Source organism: Leptosomus discolor, chromosome 19, assembly GCF_034619465.1.
Source record: "Leptosomus discolor isolate bLepDis1 chromosome 19, bLepDis1.hap2, whole genome shotgun sequence".
NCBI classification, from domain to species: domain Eukaryota; kingdom Metazoa; phylum Chordata; class Aves; order Leptosomiformes; family Leptosomidae; genus Leptosomus; species Leptosomus discolor.
In genome coordinates, this window is record NC_141409.1 from 5,694,016 (window position 1) to 5,710,655 (window position 16,640).

At 51.1% G+C, this 16,640-nt stretch overlaps 1 protein-coding gene across 1 annotated transcript in view; it reads right to left on the reverse strand.

Annotated features, from left to right (window-relative positions):
• The window catches only part of ASTN2 (astrotactin 2), a 354,284-nt gene that overhangs the window by 246,212 nt on the left and 91,432 nt on the right, over positions 1-16,640 (reverse strand). The window lies entirely within an intron of this gene.

Genomic DNA, 16,640 nt, shown 5'->3' on the forward strand with positions numbered 1-16,640 from the left:
ACCTCGGGGCTGTGCGATATATAGCATGTGCAAGTGGAGCAGGGAGCTCAAGAACCGTGTGGCTGAGGCTTATTTACCAAAAGGAGGCCAGAAGGAGAGCGCGGAGGGGAGGAGGGGGGGGCCATGCCTTCGGCAAGCGACGAAACATGGCGAGGTCACAGCTCTCTTGTGGTCCCTACTCGGCTGATGGCAGTACTCAGCGCCGCGGCGACCGTACCCCATCTGGCCCCCGCACTCAGCATATCCATCCAGAGGCATCTGCTCACGCGCTCGTCAGGGGAGCGGATGCCAAAAGCGGGGGGGAGCGCTCACCTTCGTGGGGAGAGCGTCCCTGCGGTCGCCGGCGATTTGCAACGATGCTACAAATACTTACTCCAGGAACGGGAGCAAAAAGCTGATGCGTCTCACTGCTCTGCACAGCTCGTGTGCGCCAGTACATCGTTGGCCTCCCCATGCTCCCTGAGCGGAGCAATGGGGAAGGAAAAAAACAAAAAAAAATAAGGGAAAAAAAAATAGAAAAAAAAAGTTGTCAACATGATCTCAGCAAGCAGAGTTTGACACGGCCAGCATGGAGAAAACGCTCGCTGACAAATGAAAGCTAGCTGGGCTTCAGCTGAAGGAGCGTCAGGGGTCAAGGATGAAGGAAGGACCCTTCATGCACTGCCAACCATGACATAAGGGAGGGAGAAGGAACCAATGCTCCGTCACATAATGGGGCACGGCACTTGCTGAGGCTACTGGGACCCCACTGACTACAGGGGTATCCATCACATCCACAAAACAGGCACAAACTGCCACCTGGGCTTTGCCACCGGGGGATTTCCATAGTCAGCCATCTGCACCTGGACAGCCAGGGTAGGAACCCACCCCCCGGACCAACGCCTCCGTGGGCACCACACAACCACACGGCTAACGCAAGTTTGAGCACACCCACGCTGCCCCGGCACGCACACACGCAGCGGTATTCCCATCTCCCACAGAGGTTTTAATTGTTCAGAAAAGGATGGGAAGAAGCGCTACCACGGGGCAAACAATGCCCTTAATAACATGCTTTAACCCTGAAATGGTCAGGCAGTCGCACTAGGTGAGCATTGTAGGTCCCTTCCACCTGAACTACTCTATTCTCTTCTACATACTCCAACTCTGCCCTGCAGGACCCACCTGGGATTCAGGTGCCAAACACGGGCTCAGCCGGCGGCTGCCAGAACGATGCAGCCACATTGCCAGTAGCTGGGCACCAGCTCCTCCCAACGACGGCTGAACACGACGCAGATTTAGAGGCGATAGGACCGTCCTGTCCTTGAGCGAAGCTTGCCAAACCGCCTTCTCTCCCATCCTCGGTTTCCAGGAGATAAAACCATCAGGGCTATTGCGCTCACATCTTCATCACCACGTTGAGAGTTTCTCCAGCCTGGCAGAGGTGGTGAGATCCACCCCGAGGTTTGGCGCGCCGCTATGATCTCAGTCTCATCCCGTCCTATAGCGAGGGCCTTTGGCAGCGTAACAACCCCAGGAACAAGCTGAAGTGGAGGAAGCACGAGGCTCTTCAGCCTCCGCAAAAGCAGCTTCCATCTCCGGCAGCGATTTAAGGACGCAGCTGAAGGTCACCGTACCTTTGTAAAGCACATTACGTGTTCCCGACGTACACCTCCCTCCTGTCCACCCCCATACGCTATTTTGAAAGCGATTTGCTCTCCTTATGGCTCCCCTATTCGTTTGCACGTCTCCCACAAAACAATTCACACCAATAGCCTTTCTTCCTTCCTTCCTTCCTTTTTGCTGGCACAAATTGCAGTGGGAAAATATGTTGTTTGGCTTAAAAATTACAACAACAACAAAACCAAAAAAAAAAGTCATCAACTGAACAACATAAGCCATGTTTGGGTAAAAATACATTGCAACAGAGACGGGAAGCAGCAGCACTTGCTCCAGCCCTTGCAGGACTGCCACCGCGGCCAGGAGAGCCACACCTTTACCAGACGCACCGGCTGGGTATGGGGGGCTGTTTTGGGGAGGTACCAAAACTAGTATCTCGCCAACTTCAGTGGCCAGGAGGGATTCTCTAAAACACAATCCCAGGCTCAGATCAGTGCAACCACACACAGCCTGTAGCCTTAACCCTTATCTGAGAGACGCACTAGTTGCGTGCCTCCACCTCCACTGGTTCCACTTGGATGGTGCCTCCACCATCTCAGGACATCCCCAAGGATCCAGCAGAAGGGACAAGGAACTGCAAAACCTCTTCGACTGTGCAACCTGTTTTCTGCCAGCTGAGGCTGGGAAGCCAGGATGGAGCCAGTGGCGATGCAAGTACCCCATAGCCCTTGGAAACAAGCCCTCAACCTTGCAGAGATATTTTAGGGTCTTCAGACGTGGCCTTGGAGGATCCCAATGGAGCAGCTGTACCACATGCTGAAGAACTGCCCGCAGCCTAAGCCAACACTCTTCACCCCGCAGCGACCCTATATCCAACCCAGTACCTGGCAGCCCCACTCGACACCATGTCAGACCCCAGCAGGGCAGGGGAAGGGCAGCAGCTACTCCCCAAACCAGGCTCAACGCCTCATGTTGCCATTGGGTGGTTTGGGGAGCTGGAAAGCCCCACAGCTCTGTTTCTGCAGTGTATTGAAACAAAGCAGGGAGGCTTGAGGTCTGCAAAGGTGCCAGCTGCCCTGAGTCTGCCAGTCTCTGATGTTCAGCTTAAAGTTTCGGTCCCTGGAGCCACAACCATCCCTGTCCTCCTCACATAACATCTGAACTCCTACAGCTGAAGGGAGAAGACTGGAAAGGCAACAGCAGCTTCTATTAGACCTTCCCATGCTAAGTACTGAGTAAGATATAATTCCAAAAAATATAGTTTTTTAAGCATCTGATTTTCCCATTCCCCTTTGATTTCTGAGTGTCAAAGGGCATATTATCGATTCCTTCACATTACCAGTGCTCAAAATAATCCCAGAGTTTTGGAGAGAAGAGTAACCCACAGAGCAGCTCCAGAGCTGCTTGACTCAGCACACCGCTTCGCTGGAATCAGTGTTTCGCGAAAACACATCAAACTCAATCAAGGATTAATTGGAAAAGTTTGGGTGCAATTAGAAGTCAAGGTCAGTGGGATTTTCACCTCCTGACCTGTGCACACATTCATGCTGGCACCCGTGGCCATGTGGAGGATGCAGCCCCCTCGCTCAGACACCAACTCTTCTCCAAGACTACCTCCTCCCCTCTCACCGACTGCTTCCAGTATTTTTAAATAATCTGCTTTTTCTAGGCACAGGGGAGGGTGCTCTCCTGGGATTCACTGACGCTGGCTCTAAAGGTCTAACACATCATCACATCTATTACACACTGTGTAAACATCAGGTACGTGTAATGAAGTTTAATAACATTATAATTGTTTCCTTCAAATCAAACGCCTGAGTTTCAATAAGCTCATCTTGATGTTTCTGGATCAATATTTTGGAAATTTCTATTCTACAACATATTTCAAGAAATTGACTTTCTGATTCTACCTGGGATGAGCATAAATTTCATAATACTGGAAGTTTTCCACACGGTGGAAACCCTGTTTTCTCACCAGCTCTAAATAATGGGTGTTTGTTGCTTTTCGAAGCATGAAATAAGCAACAGTGTTTGCTCTGAAACTGGGATGTGGACTGATTTTCAACAGTGCCACCCCAAAGGTACTAAGCTCCAGAAAGCAGAGAGCTTCACTAGCATAAAATTAGGTAATTACACCGATGCTTATGTGATGACGACGGGAGAGATTTGTACAGCAGCTTCACACATACTGGGACGAAAACACATCACAAGAGCAACGTCCTGCCACAGAGCATGGTGGATACAGCAAAGACAAGAGAAACACTGAGAACTTCACCTCTCCATCTCTTTCTCCAGCCACCAAACCCCTCTACCACCTCTCAAGCAAGAGACTGTCCCCATCGGTTCCCTGCTCTCCATCAGTCCACGTCATACGCCACGTGCAGGTACACCGTGTCGAAGAAACATTGGAAGACTGCTGGCTGCACTACACAACCAACTCAGGAGATACATACATATGTATATGTATATATTTTAAATATATATATATATATGTATAAAACCCATCAAAACAAAGCACAAATAACCACGCACACCCATACGTCAGGGGACCAAGCACCTCCTGCAATGCACACATTTCCAAGCCATCCTTAGGCGAACCCACCAGGGGAAACGACACACGTGGCACACGTGCTTTGTCGGAGCTGGCCCCCAGCCCATCCTGCCAGCGCGGCACGAGGGAGGGCCAACCCCTCTCCAAGAAGCTCTTTTACACAGAGGGGTTTTCAGATGCAGCAACAGAGGGATATGGGAACTCGGGAGCATTTTGAAAACAGGCTTCTATTCCATCTTGACTTTTTCCTTCTTTTCTCTCCCAGCCCTTTTTGTTGAGTTTTAAAATAGAGCACGTATAATTTTTTTTTAACATAGGTATTAATACACAGATATTAATACATTAATAGATTATTATATACATTAATAAATCTCTCACTATAAAAATAGATTTCTTATACGTAAAAATCTTATTTTAATTGCAAATTGGAGGGGGAGGGTAGCAGAAGAAGAGATAAAACTTTATTCAAGATGTCTCCTTTGAAGGAAACTGAATAAATGTACTTTCCTCCTTCATATATTCATGAGATGACTGCTTCCCTACCCCATTCTCCACCACCCTCAGCTCTGGGCTTGGAGCCAGCACAGCCCTTATCTGGTACGAGGCAGGGAAAAAAAAAAACCCCGATAGGATCAAAAGTTTTCAGTAGTTTAACAAATCTGCAAAAAAAAAAGTCTCCATTGGTTTTTAATAAAGCTTGGGGTGCGTGACAGGGAAGGAAGGATGCCAGGAGAGGCTGATGTGCCATGTGGGAGGGGGATGGAGACCTGCCTTGGCTTAGCATCCCACAATGGGGACAGGGACCATGGGGAGCACCAGGGCACCCCAGAACCCCTCTGACCACACACCCACTCTTTGTGTCTCCTCTTTATTGCAAAGCTTTGCTGTTCCACTCATCTACAGAGAGCAGGAGACAGTATCTGCAGCTCCTGTCCTTCTGCAGCCGGGTGAGCTGCTCCTCAAACTGGCAGGACCTGGGGGAATACTGAGCCCGCCAAGAAGGGGCATCCAGACTCGGAGCCCACGGCAGTTCCCACCCAGCACCAGCTGCCCTGACCCCTCTTCATCCTCTCTCCAGTCACGGCGCTCAATCGCTTCCCAGCTAATTGCCTCCACTCATGTGTGCAAACTAACCGTTTACTGGAAAATGCCACGGAATGTTAATTTCATTCGGAATTGGGTAATTGCAAAGCACTTCCATTTTTTTATTACAGGAAATGAATAAGTATTGTATTAATAGCATCACTTCCAACTCCAACCACAATCGCAGCCCCATCGATGGAGGCTGCAAGTTATTCGTCACCCTCTCTTTCCCCACCTTTCTACCTTCCTCCTTTCCCTTCCCCCTACCATGCTCCCAACTTCCCATGTCAGTAATTAAGATAATGCAATATAATTACAAACACACTGCGAAAGACTAAATGCTCAAGAGCCATGGTCCAACGGTCCCCACCCCTGCCTCGCGCCTTTGCACTGCGAGCATCTTGCCAAAGCAGATGGTCTCTGCGCTCCCTGGGCTGCTACCAGCTGGGTTTGACCTCCCCAGGAGCTGTTTCTGGCTAGGAAACCCTCAGCTCTTCTATGGGGCAAAGACTTTTCTAGCACACCCCTCCCCTGACATCCACAGGGCACTGCAGATCGTGGTTGTTTGGCCTGGAGAAGAGAAGGCTCCAGCGAGACCTCAGAGCGGCCTTCCAGTACTTAAAGGGGGCTACAGGAAAGATGGGGACAGACTTTTTAGCACGGCCTGTTGCAATAGGACAAGGGGTAATAGGTTTAAACTAAAGGAGGGCAGATTTAGGCTAAATTTGAGGGAGAAATTTTTTACAATGAGGGTGGTGCAACACTGGCACAGGCTGCCCAAAGAGGTGGTAGAAGCCCCATCCCTGGGAACATCCAAGGTCAGGTTGGACGGGGCTCTGAGCACCCTGATCCAGCTAAAGATGTCCCTGCCCATGGCAGAGGGGTTGGACTAGATGGCCTTTAAAGGTCTCTTCCAACCCAAACCATTATATGTTCTTATGATTTGTCCCTTTACCCTATTTCTCCTTCCACAAGGAAAAGCCTTTGGCCATGGGATGCTGCCTCATCTCCCCCTGCCTCAGCACCAAGAAGGTCCAGGCCACCAGAGACTCTGCTTCCCACCATCTCAACTCCAATAAACCCCTTAACTTACCTTTTTTTATGAGACATTGTAACTTTTTCGCTTACTCAGCAAGCAGAGAGGAGCAAGGAAGATGGGCAGACCCTCAGCAGCAGCTAATGCTCCTCAAGTTATAAAATAATCGAAAAGTTAAATAAGAACACTCTGGAGGAAGCTTCCTGATTTGGTGCTAATGGGCACGCGAAGCGGTCCGGGCTAACGATGCGTGGAGGAGAGACGTCAGCTCGAGAGCACAGCACTGACCTCCAGCTCCCTCCCTCTGCTGCACATCTCCTACAACTCCACAAATCCAGAGGGAAAACTGCCCCATGGAGCCAGCTAGGGCAGAGACCCACCGAGGGCAGGAGAAAGCCCCAACCACACCTGGCCGAGGAACCAGCACTGGGGTACAAACCTGGAGGCAGCAGCCCTTCGGCATCTGTGAAGTGAGGGTGAGCAAATCCCAGCACCCCCACGGATGGGCACGGGCAGGGCAGGGCACAGCAACGGCTGGCAAACGTGGGTGGGAAATGCGGCATGGTGGCCCCACTCCAGTCTCAATCACCATCCAACGCCCTGCTCAGCAGCGCGGTGCAGAAAAAAATCTTTTAGTTGGAAATGAAATTTCCTTTGCCCAACAGGCAAGGTGACACCGTGCCATGTGCCAGGGAGACCAGGGGAGTGACGTCACCTCAGAGAAGAAGGGCAAACCACCAAAAACCCGTATTGCAACGGGGCCAAGGAGCTCCAGCCGTGCATACACGGCACAAACATCACCAAAAGGAGCCCCCTCTGCAGTGGCAGGGACCAACCATCTCCCACACCAGGAAGCACAAGGGTGCAGGTAGCAGGCAGGAAAGGAGGACCCGAGAGCTGGTTTGTTGGCGCAGGAGAAGACCTGGAGCTGAGGGAACACCCAGAGAGCCCAGGCTGTCAAAAGCAAGCTACTTCCAAGGCACGTGGGCAAAGAAGCGAGGCCGAGCACAGCCAGACCCTGCAGGACCCGATGGGTGAGTCGCAGCAAATGCTGTAACTCAGCGGGGCCATCAGAAAGGATTGATTTGAAGCACCTTGTTAATAAGTTTCCTCTCCCGCTGGTCCTTTGGGTAGGTCACTGCCTCATGATAAATGGGGCTGGAAGGTGCCTGCAGACCTAATATCAGCGCAGGTGCCCGGCCTCGATCCATCTTCCTCAGGAGCCAGCCGACAAAACGAACCGTCTCGGCACTGCAGGCAGGTAAAGCACAACCGACAGGAAGAGGACGTGCAAACAGAGCGAAGGGCTGGTGCTGCTGCTGCCCTCCCTGCTCCCCTCCCCCTAAAACCCACAAGCCCAGGACGGACTCACGGGGAGAACATCTTGCAGACACCGACCGGCAGAGCCGCAATGCTGCTAAAAGCCAAGATGAAGAAGTGCTGAGCACCGTGGACTGAGACAAACCCATGGCTCTCACGCAGGCGACAGGATCTCGAGCAGCCTCATCTCTGAGCCACGCGCTCCAGGGGCTGCCCGAATGCTCACTAGCTTCTACCTGTTTCCAGCAGAAACTGGGAACATTGCGGGGTTGTTCTTCATCCCAGACCCCACACCCTCTTCTCCTGGTCAATCTGATTTCAGAAACTGGTGGCAGGGGTTTGCTCCATGCTGACATGACAGAAGAACGGCTCTGGGCAGAGCTGAAGCTCTCCCGGGTCCTCTGCATTGCACACAAGGAGGCTGCAAGAGGCAACCCAGCACGGAAAGCCAGGAGAGATGAGGACACTTGAGATCCCCCAGGGCCTCCCAAGGGGAATAAACAGTCACCATATTATTTTTTTAGGTTATGCATCGGGGGGCTGGGGCGGGGAGGTGAGGTTAAAAAAATCCTCTCAGAGCTAATCCTGGTCAACAACTGGCCTACAATCCAGCTACACCTTAAATAATGTAGTGCTTTATCAAACATTCATAGTGATGCACAAAGCGATGAACAACACATGCCTGACATTTATATAAATATAGTTCCTGATGGCTTGTTTTCCTTGGACAGCCAAAACTTCACAGCTTATCTTCTGTGAGCTTGTGATTTTGCCTGGATGAAAAGCACTTTGGACATCTGGGGAATCAGGGCTACTGCGCACAAAACTGCCACGACATCTCCACCAGGCACCAGCAGCCCCACAAAACCCAACAAAAGCCCACGTTAAAAGAGTTGCTGCTGACTTGAGGGGTCAACAAGTCACCCACTTGTGGCTGGGAGAGGGGATGACCACCAGGGTATTTCTTCTCACATGGGATGTCATGCAGCATCGGGGCGAGACCAGCCCAAGCTTTGCAAAGCCGCAATAAACCAGTGGGACTTCACAAAACCGCCATCCCTTCAGGATGCTTAGCAAAATGTTGGCGTATTAAAACATCCCTTTTCTCCTTCATTCCCTATGGCACCATTAGAAGCCACTTTTCCATCTGCTTCTTCCCTCCTCTGTCTCATGAAATCAGTGAGTAGGATATAGCGAAGGGAGGGGAGAAAAACAAGAAAACCACATTGGGAAATGCAACCTACCAGCCTTTTCTCAACAGCAACACTTCTGGGGGCCAGGAAGAGCCCTGGCTGGTCTAAGATGTTTAAGCATGTTCCAGCACAGCACCTCCCTTGGCCAGGGGGATGCAGGACCAGAGGAGGCCACGAGCCCCCAGGAGTTTCCCCATCCCTTCTGACCTGCTGCTGGAGGCAGGGAGCATGTTGGACGTGGGTCTCATTGAGGAGACCTCCTGGGCATGCTCCCATGCATCCCTGATGCTGCCTTAAGCCACTTTCTTGGGAGGTGTAAGGGAGGGAGAGAGTGTCCCACAGGACCACTGGGACAAGAGACCATTGTTGCCTCCCACAATGTTGATGGGGACAACCCAAATTTGGGAGGGAGGCAACCAGTTCAGTGTGATAGGGTGAACAAACCAACCTAAAACTCCAGCCTGGCAGCTCTCTATTCAAAGCTTGAAAGATAGTTAATGTATTAATTATGACTGTGTTTATCTCTCTGGAAATCAAAGCTTTTCCCTGGCAGGTATGGACATTTTTAAATCAACATTCAAGTCAGAGCTGGCATCACCACAAAACCAAAGGACCCAATGGTGTATCCATCGTAACCTCTGCAACTGGGGCCCCTAGTCTCTTCATTAATGCACTCAAATCAGTTGGAATTAAGCATGTTGGACTTAAAGACATGCTCCATTTCTCTAATAACTAGAGACACGAGCTAAGCACGTGCTTAAATGCTTCCCTGAATTGGGACTCAATTCCTACCCTGTTGGGCTTCATTTTATTTCTTTAAAACTGAAATTTTTAGCCAGGTTTTTCATCCAGGAATAGCAGACCGCAAAAAACACTTTCCACTGGCAGGCTACGTGAATATACATTTTCAAAGGTCTCTGTAAATTACGCAAGGAGTTGGAGGGGATTAGAGCTGGGAAAAGCTGATCACGTACAAAGAAGGTCACGATCCCATCGGGTCACTGGAAAGAAGACAGAGCCCCAAGACACATCAGATGCCAGCCTGATGTACTGTCCCATTTTAGCCGCCAGCCCCAGCAAACATTAAGCCGTCGTTTTATTTATTAAAGGCTCAGAAAGCCTCCAGTTAATACTTGGATTCAGGGTGGCACTGCATCTGCCTGCCCGAGCGGCACAGCGGCGCAGGCACCAGGAACAGCACACCCCGGCACGGCGGCGATCCCCCTGCCGGCAGCCGGCCACGAGCTCAGCCAGGCACAGATGTCCCCTCAAGGATGGTGGGCTGTCAGCTCAGGGACAGCAATTATCAGGCCGGGCATCTCGCTCCTGTTGCCCACGAGCTCTCCATTCTCCATCACGGTGGACAACACCATCACCCTGTCCATTACAAGGGCATCGCCTCTGACACACACCTTGTCTGTAAATCTCGCCTCCAAGATACTGCAGAGCTGATGTATTCGTAACGAATAGAATCACAGAGAGGTTTGGGTTGGAAGAGACCTTTAAAGGTCATCTAGTCCAACCCCCCTGCCATGGGCAGGGACATCTTCAACTAGATCAGGTTGCCCAGAGCCCCGTCCAACCTGATCTTGAATGTTCCCAGGGGATGGGGCTTCTACCACCTCTTTGGGCAGCTGTGCCAATGTTTCACCACTCTCATCATGAAAAATTTCACCCTTATATCTAGCCTGAATCTGCCCTCATAGTTTAAACTCCTTGTCCTAATGAACCAGGCCCTGCTAAAAAGCCTGTCCCCACCTTTCCCATAGACCCCCTTTAAGGGCACTATAAGGTCTCGCTGGAGCCTTCTCTTCTCCAGACTGAACCACCCAAACTGTCTCAGACGGTCCTCACAGGAGAATAGCAACTCCAGGGCATAACTTAACTTTCCACCCTCCTCTTCCACACCTCAGCTCCCAAAATGGCCCTTTCCTCAGCCCAGACATTGCAATCTTGGGCCAGAGTGCTGCCTGATGTATCCCCTAGAGGAGTCTTCATTGGGAGGCAAAAGACTATGACTGAGATGAAGCCACCAGAACAGCTGCTCCAGCATTGGTGGGTGCCATAGGAAGCTCCCTCTCCTCATCACAAGGACCTTCCCCTTGCCTGCCTTTTGCTGGTATCTCAAACCTAAGCCATTTGTCTCCCCTGCCAAAACTCCTTCTCCCGGATGGCATCACCCACAGCAGTTTGACTGGGAGGCTGTTGGGACCACAACTCCTTATATTAGCAATTCTCAACATTTCCTTGTGCTGCCCTGTCTGCTCTCTGGCTTGGCTCTCCTCTCCAACTCACAGATGAGGACTGGACCATTAAGTGACATGACCAGGGTTACCAAAGCCGCCAGTGGCAGAGAGGAGCTGGGACTACATTTCAAGGTTCACTCTAGGTGCCAGACCATCTTTCAGGAATTCTCAAAAGCCTCTCGCTATCCCTACAGAGAAAAGTATCCATAGGTTAAGTAAGAGAAACTTCAGAGGTCTACCTAAGTTAACACAGCAGGTGAGAAGAAAGTCCAGGAGATATGAATTCAAGTTGACTGCACAACCACACCTTTGATACGCCTATGGTCTTAATCATTGGTACCATCGGTAATAAGTCCTGTCTCCTGTCTAGACTTGGAGGCCATACCCCGACTGCAGAGTCTGTGAAGCCAGCACAAAGGCCCGCTTGAAAAGCTCTTTTTTTGAACATGAAAGAAACTGAGAAAATAAAGATGGGTCCTTTGTTGCAGGACCGAAATTGCAGATACTCGATTTTCAAGTCTGACATCTATTTTCTCCTCAGTTTTCACCAGGCAGAACTGTTCTGCTTCTCACTGATCCTTAGGAGATTCGGTTTGGCAAAATCTTCTCCTCGGGGAACTTGTGGGTAACTCCATACTCAGGCTTGCTGGACTTTTATCTGCCTTCATTTACTAACTCCATCTCTCTACATCCCATCTGGGGATGCAGTGGTGCTGCCTGAGATGGACTGGGGGCTAAACCCCCTCAAACAGCACTTGATGAAGAGAAGCAAAGGGCTCCTACCGCTGTAGGATGAAACCATGTCAGCAAAGATGAGAGCCAGGAATATTGAAAGATAAAAGCAAGTTAGGAATTCCCAAAGCGCTGAAGCTTGAGGCCATCTGCTCGGGAAAGGTGGGAGAGCAAAAATCACCAGGAGCACAGACTGGGAGCTACACAGAGAAGTGAGGACAGTGACATCCCCTGCCCAAATTTACCCAAATGCCCTTAAATCGCAGAACACCGCGCACACACAGGTACTGGGTTTGGACACAGGGGTCTCCCCAGCAAAGACCAAGACCCAGAACCTGCGCCCCACACCAGCAGACCCCACCTGGCACCACACCCGGCATGAAACCCCCAAGACCTTCTAATTGCCAGAGAGAACCCAAAACCACGAGGAGATGGCACAGCCCCCGTTCCACACCAGCACAAAGGGATCCTTGATCCTTTCGACTAATTAGGACTGCCTGGCTACTGCCTCCTTCCTTGCACCATTTCATTTTATTATATTAATAATAATAATTAAAAAAAAAAAAAAAAGAGACTACTTTTCTTCTTAAACTGCCTCAGATTTTTCTTCTGTCTAAATTCATCTGGGCTCTGTGCAATGTCACCAGGTCACTTTGTGTTCCTGCTGCAATTCTAATTCTGTCAGCTTTCCATTTTTGAGGGAGTTGAGGGATTTTTCTTTCTTTCTTTCTCTTTTTTTTTTTCCCCCCAAATCAAAAATGATTTTGCATAACAGTAATAATGTTAATGGCCATGCACAGTGCATCCAGATTACAACTGCAGCTAGGGAGAAATAAACATCTCATCTTTGCCCTGCTGTTTATCTACCCACAGCAGAGCCTGGTATCAGGTCAGAACCCGTAATTTCATTAACTTTATCACTCAGACGCGCTTGTTGCTGGATGTCATTATTCAGCACATTGCTCCCGTGTTTTGTTTGCGCTGGGCTTCACTTCAGATGCTCCGGCACCGCGTGGGAACAGCCCTCCCATCCGCATCGCTACAGAGCGCTGCCTGAGACTTGGGAGGAAAGTTTGGCTCGCTGATCCGTGCTCTGCTCGCCTGCGATTTGCAAAACATTTGTGCTGCTCGACCTCCTGGGCAGGGACTTCTCTCCCGTTTTGCAGGGCTGTGCATAGCAGGGTCATCCAGTGCAACTCCCTGCCTGACCCGATACACCCAGAAGCTCCACGTGGGGAATAAAAATCCACACTCTTCCTCGTGGAAAGGGTAATCGAGCTTGACAGCCGCACGGCATGGGGTGCACAAATCCCAAATGATGGAAAGCGCTCACCGCCGGCACCTGCAAATCAATCACTGCCCGGCATGTGGGGGAAAGCGAGCAGCACAGGTGGGTGGAGGGCAAGCCGAAATGCTCCATCTTCATTGCATTTGCCATCCCTGGTAATTAATGCTGGGAAGTGACACTTGAAAGAGCCTCTAGTGACAGCCCCAGTGATGATACCATTTGGAGCCCGCTGACAAGTCCCAGCTGACATCTTATCACAATGCTACGCCGCAAGAGCAGCAAGGAGAGCTTTTCCCTTGGGCACGGATGGACTCCCTGGGATGTGGCTACAGCTCCTCACCCAGCCCTGGTGATCGCACCAAAATCTGGTGGCTCCAGCCATGCAGCCGGGCACCGGGGGGGGAAGGCCGACCCTGTCCTCCATCTGGGTTTCCCCTGATGCATCCATCTTCCATCCACCTGCAAAACGGTGCCCGAGCAGAACTGATTTCCAGCCCCTGGGGATCTCCAGGTACGTGGTGTCTGCTCGCACCAACTGCAGAGTTTCTCCACGCCACCTGCCGCATCCCCACGTGAATCCCGGCTGCATCTGCTGCTCGCAGGGGGGTTGAAGCACGTCCAACACCTCCTGAATCACCGTGTTCCCCATGCATGAGCAAACCAGGTCAGCGCGCAAAGTCCACAGCACGTATAGTTGTATTTCTAGTCTAGACATCCTAGATCTGAACCATAGACTCCTCATCCTCAGCAATCCAGTCTCTGACCAGCTTCGGCAGAGAGGAGTAACTAGCACACACCACAGCCTCACTCCTTGAGCAAAACCTCATCCAAGAGAGAAAATTGTCCATCTGGGAGGAAACACATGGTGAACCGACACGGTTTGGAAGGATCAGACGAGGCAAGGCACAAACCTGCCTTGATCGAAGGTGCAAAGCCCGACGGCATCACAAGCTGAAGTGGTGGGAGCATTTGTGAATGTAACTCACAGCCTGGGGTAGCCCTGGCCCTGCAGGCACCTTGCAGCCCTGGCTTGGGGGGATTTTCCCAGTCAGTATAAGTTCTTTATTGCCAGTGCCTGAAGCCCTCGAATAGTTTAATATTCTGCCCTAGATCTTGTTTACTATTATGTTTTGAAGAGGACTGAAATGCAGTTACTGCTGTCTTCCCTACTCACACAACTCTAAATAATTTATAGAAAAGCAAAACAAAGAAGAGAATACGAAAGAATAAAAAAGGTAGCTCAGTTACGCTATATGAAGGCTTTAATTTGTTCATTCTCACTGAGCAGAGGGTTGGGGAAACATCTCTTAACACCATGGGCCTGTAACAGCCAGCTGTACACAGAGGGAGATGCCAACAGGGACGCTGAGATCAGCACTCGAGCACGGCAGAAGGACCCCTGGGCACCTCCGTGTTTCTTTGAGCGACGATAACCATTACCACTGTCATAACCTTGTTTAAAAGAGGAAAGAGTAAAAACCACTTTAAGGGTGGAAAAAACCACAACCTCAGCCACCGCTTATGACCATCACAAGTGCAGGGACCTACTTTCCAGACACAGTGCATCATCGGGGCTGTCCCTGGCTCTCTTGCTCAGACTGCAGTCTCCTCTGTGGAGCTGAGAAGAGTCCCCGTCCCCATCCCTGTCCCCCAGCACTGCCACTACGGGTGCTCCAACAGGGACCGCTCAATCCTTATGGGAATCCCACACGCTCACAGGAAGCCAGAAGGATGGTCCAGTGTCACCTCAAGAGCCCCTTCCCTGCACAGAGCGAGCCAGCGTATCCTTTCCTCACTCCTGCTGGAATCACTCAGCAATTAGCACTAATGTACTTTGCTTTTGTTTATTCAAATACATTTTACTGTGCATCACAGGTGAACAATATTAAATGGGTTCTAATGACATTTCAATAAGCAGAGGTGGGTGTTGCAGCTTCTGAGAGACAGACTAAAAATGCAGGCAATCAAGTGTGCATTAGACGAAACACTCTGGGGAAAGCACTGCTCTCCTCTGTGCAGGGGAAACACACACCCCACCCCACCCACCCACACCCGCCCCCCAAGTCACACAGTTGTACCCGTGCAGCCCACGGTCCCTCCATCCCCGTTACAGGGAGAGGGGCAGCACCCAGACCCTGCCTGGCCCTCTCGACAACCGTTCTCCAAGTGCAGAGAGTAGAACCATGTGATTCGGCAACAAGAGTTTAATTTGCAGTTCAGAGACCAACTAAATAGAGCAGCCAGTCTAGACTGCTTTATAGAGGGTCTCACACTGGCCTCCTCCTAGAGCTCCCGAGAGCCTTCCAGTATTGCATGAAGAGTCACCACCAGCATCTGTCACCCACGGCTTGGTCTTTTCTCCTCCCTCAGGAGAGGCCGTAGAGGCTGACAGCAGGTAACGTGCCTCCCCAGCCGCTCAGCCTGCGGAAGCGCTGCCAAGCCCTGCCCAGACAGACTCCCCTCTGCTCCCCCATACAGCCAGCGATGGGCGCCATCATGTACACGGTGACCACAGAGGACCCTGTCTGTCTGTCCTACTGCAGCCAAACTTTGGTTACTTGCTGCACTGACGATGGACTGCTTTACCCAGAGGGACCCCACCCCTGCTTTCTGAGCTGGGGAGAGCTTTGGGGAGGAGGAACATCAAAGGGATAAGAGCTCCTCCAAATCCCAGCCCAGCGCCTTCAGGGAAGGGATGAAGCATCCACAGCACCTCAGCTACTCAGGAATGGGCACCCCAGCCCAGCTACTACCAGGAGATTTCTACCTTACGACAGGAACAGTAGCCAATATTATACCTGACAAGCAGTCAGCACCATAGGGACTGACAGCAGCCAGAACCCACACTTGGGGAATTGTATAGGCTTCTTTCTAATCTGACCTATAGATGCTATATAACACTCTACCTGCCACGCCAAACACCACGGGTGGGAAATGGCTTACATTCAGGGTCTGTGTCCATCCATCAGGTCCACACAGATTCAGCTCTGCGCTTCTTCCCGCAATGAAAATTTTCTGATCTGCCATTTCCAACTCCACAAAGGGCTCCTATGGGCTTGCCTTAAATCTACAGCCCTGATGACTTTGTTTGTGGGTGACTACAGGATCATTTGTCTGATTGCTCAGAGAATAAAGCACCGGGGATGTTTTGCCGCTAGTGGAAAATACAGCTTTATGGAGCAGCTCTCCAAGGAGCATCAAGGCTCAGCAGGCTAGAGGAGCCCCAGCACATTGACACATTTGCTCACTAGCACTGATTCCCTACTCAACAGCAAGGCAACGAACATTTCTGCCCCCTAGAGAATAAAGACTGGCCTGATTGATGCCCATGTGCTAGCCCTCACCCAAGTGAAGCCGGGATGAATCTCCACATTCCCATCCTGTTGAGGAGACAGGAGTTCCAGCGCTGCTGGAGCAGCAGGAACAACTCCTCCGCGCTGCCCGATGCACGGCACTGCACAAGCCCACGGCAAACGAGTAGCTCCCCTTCCTGGGGACACGCCAGCTCTGCTCCCCCAACCAGGCTTCCCCTAAACCACTGGGGGTTTCACAGCGTTCTCTGCCATTGCTACAGGACAAGACACACCACCAAGGC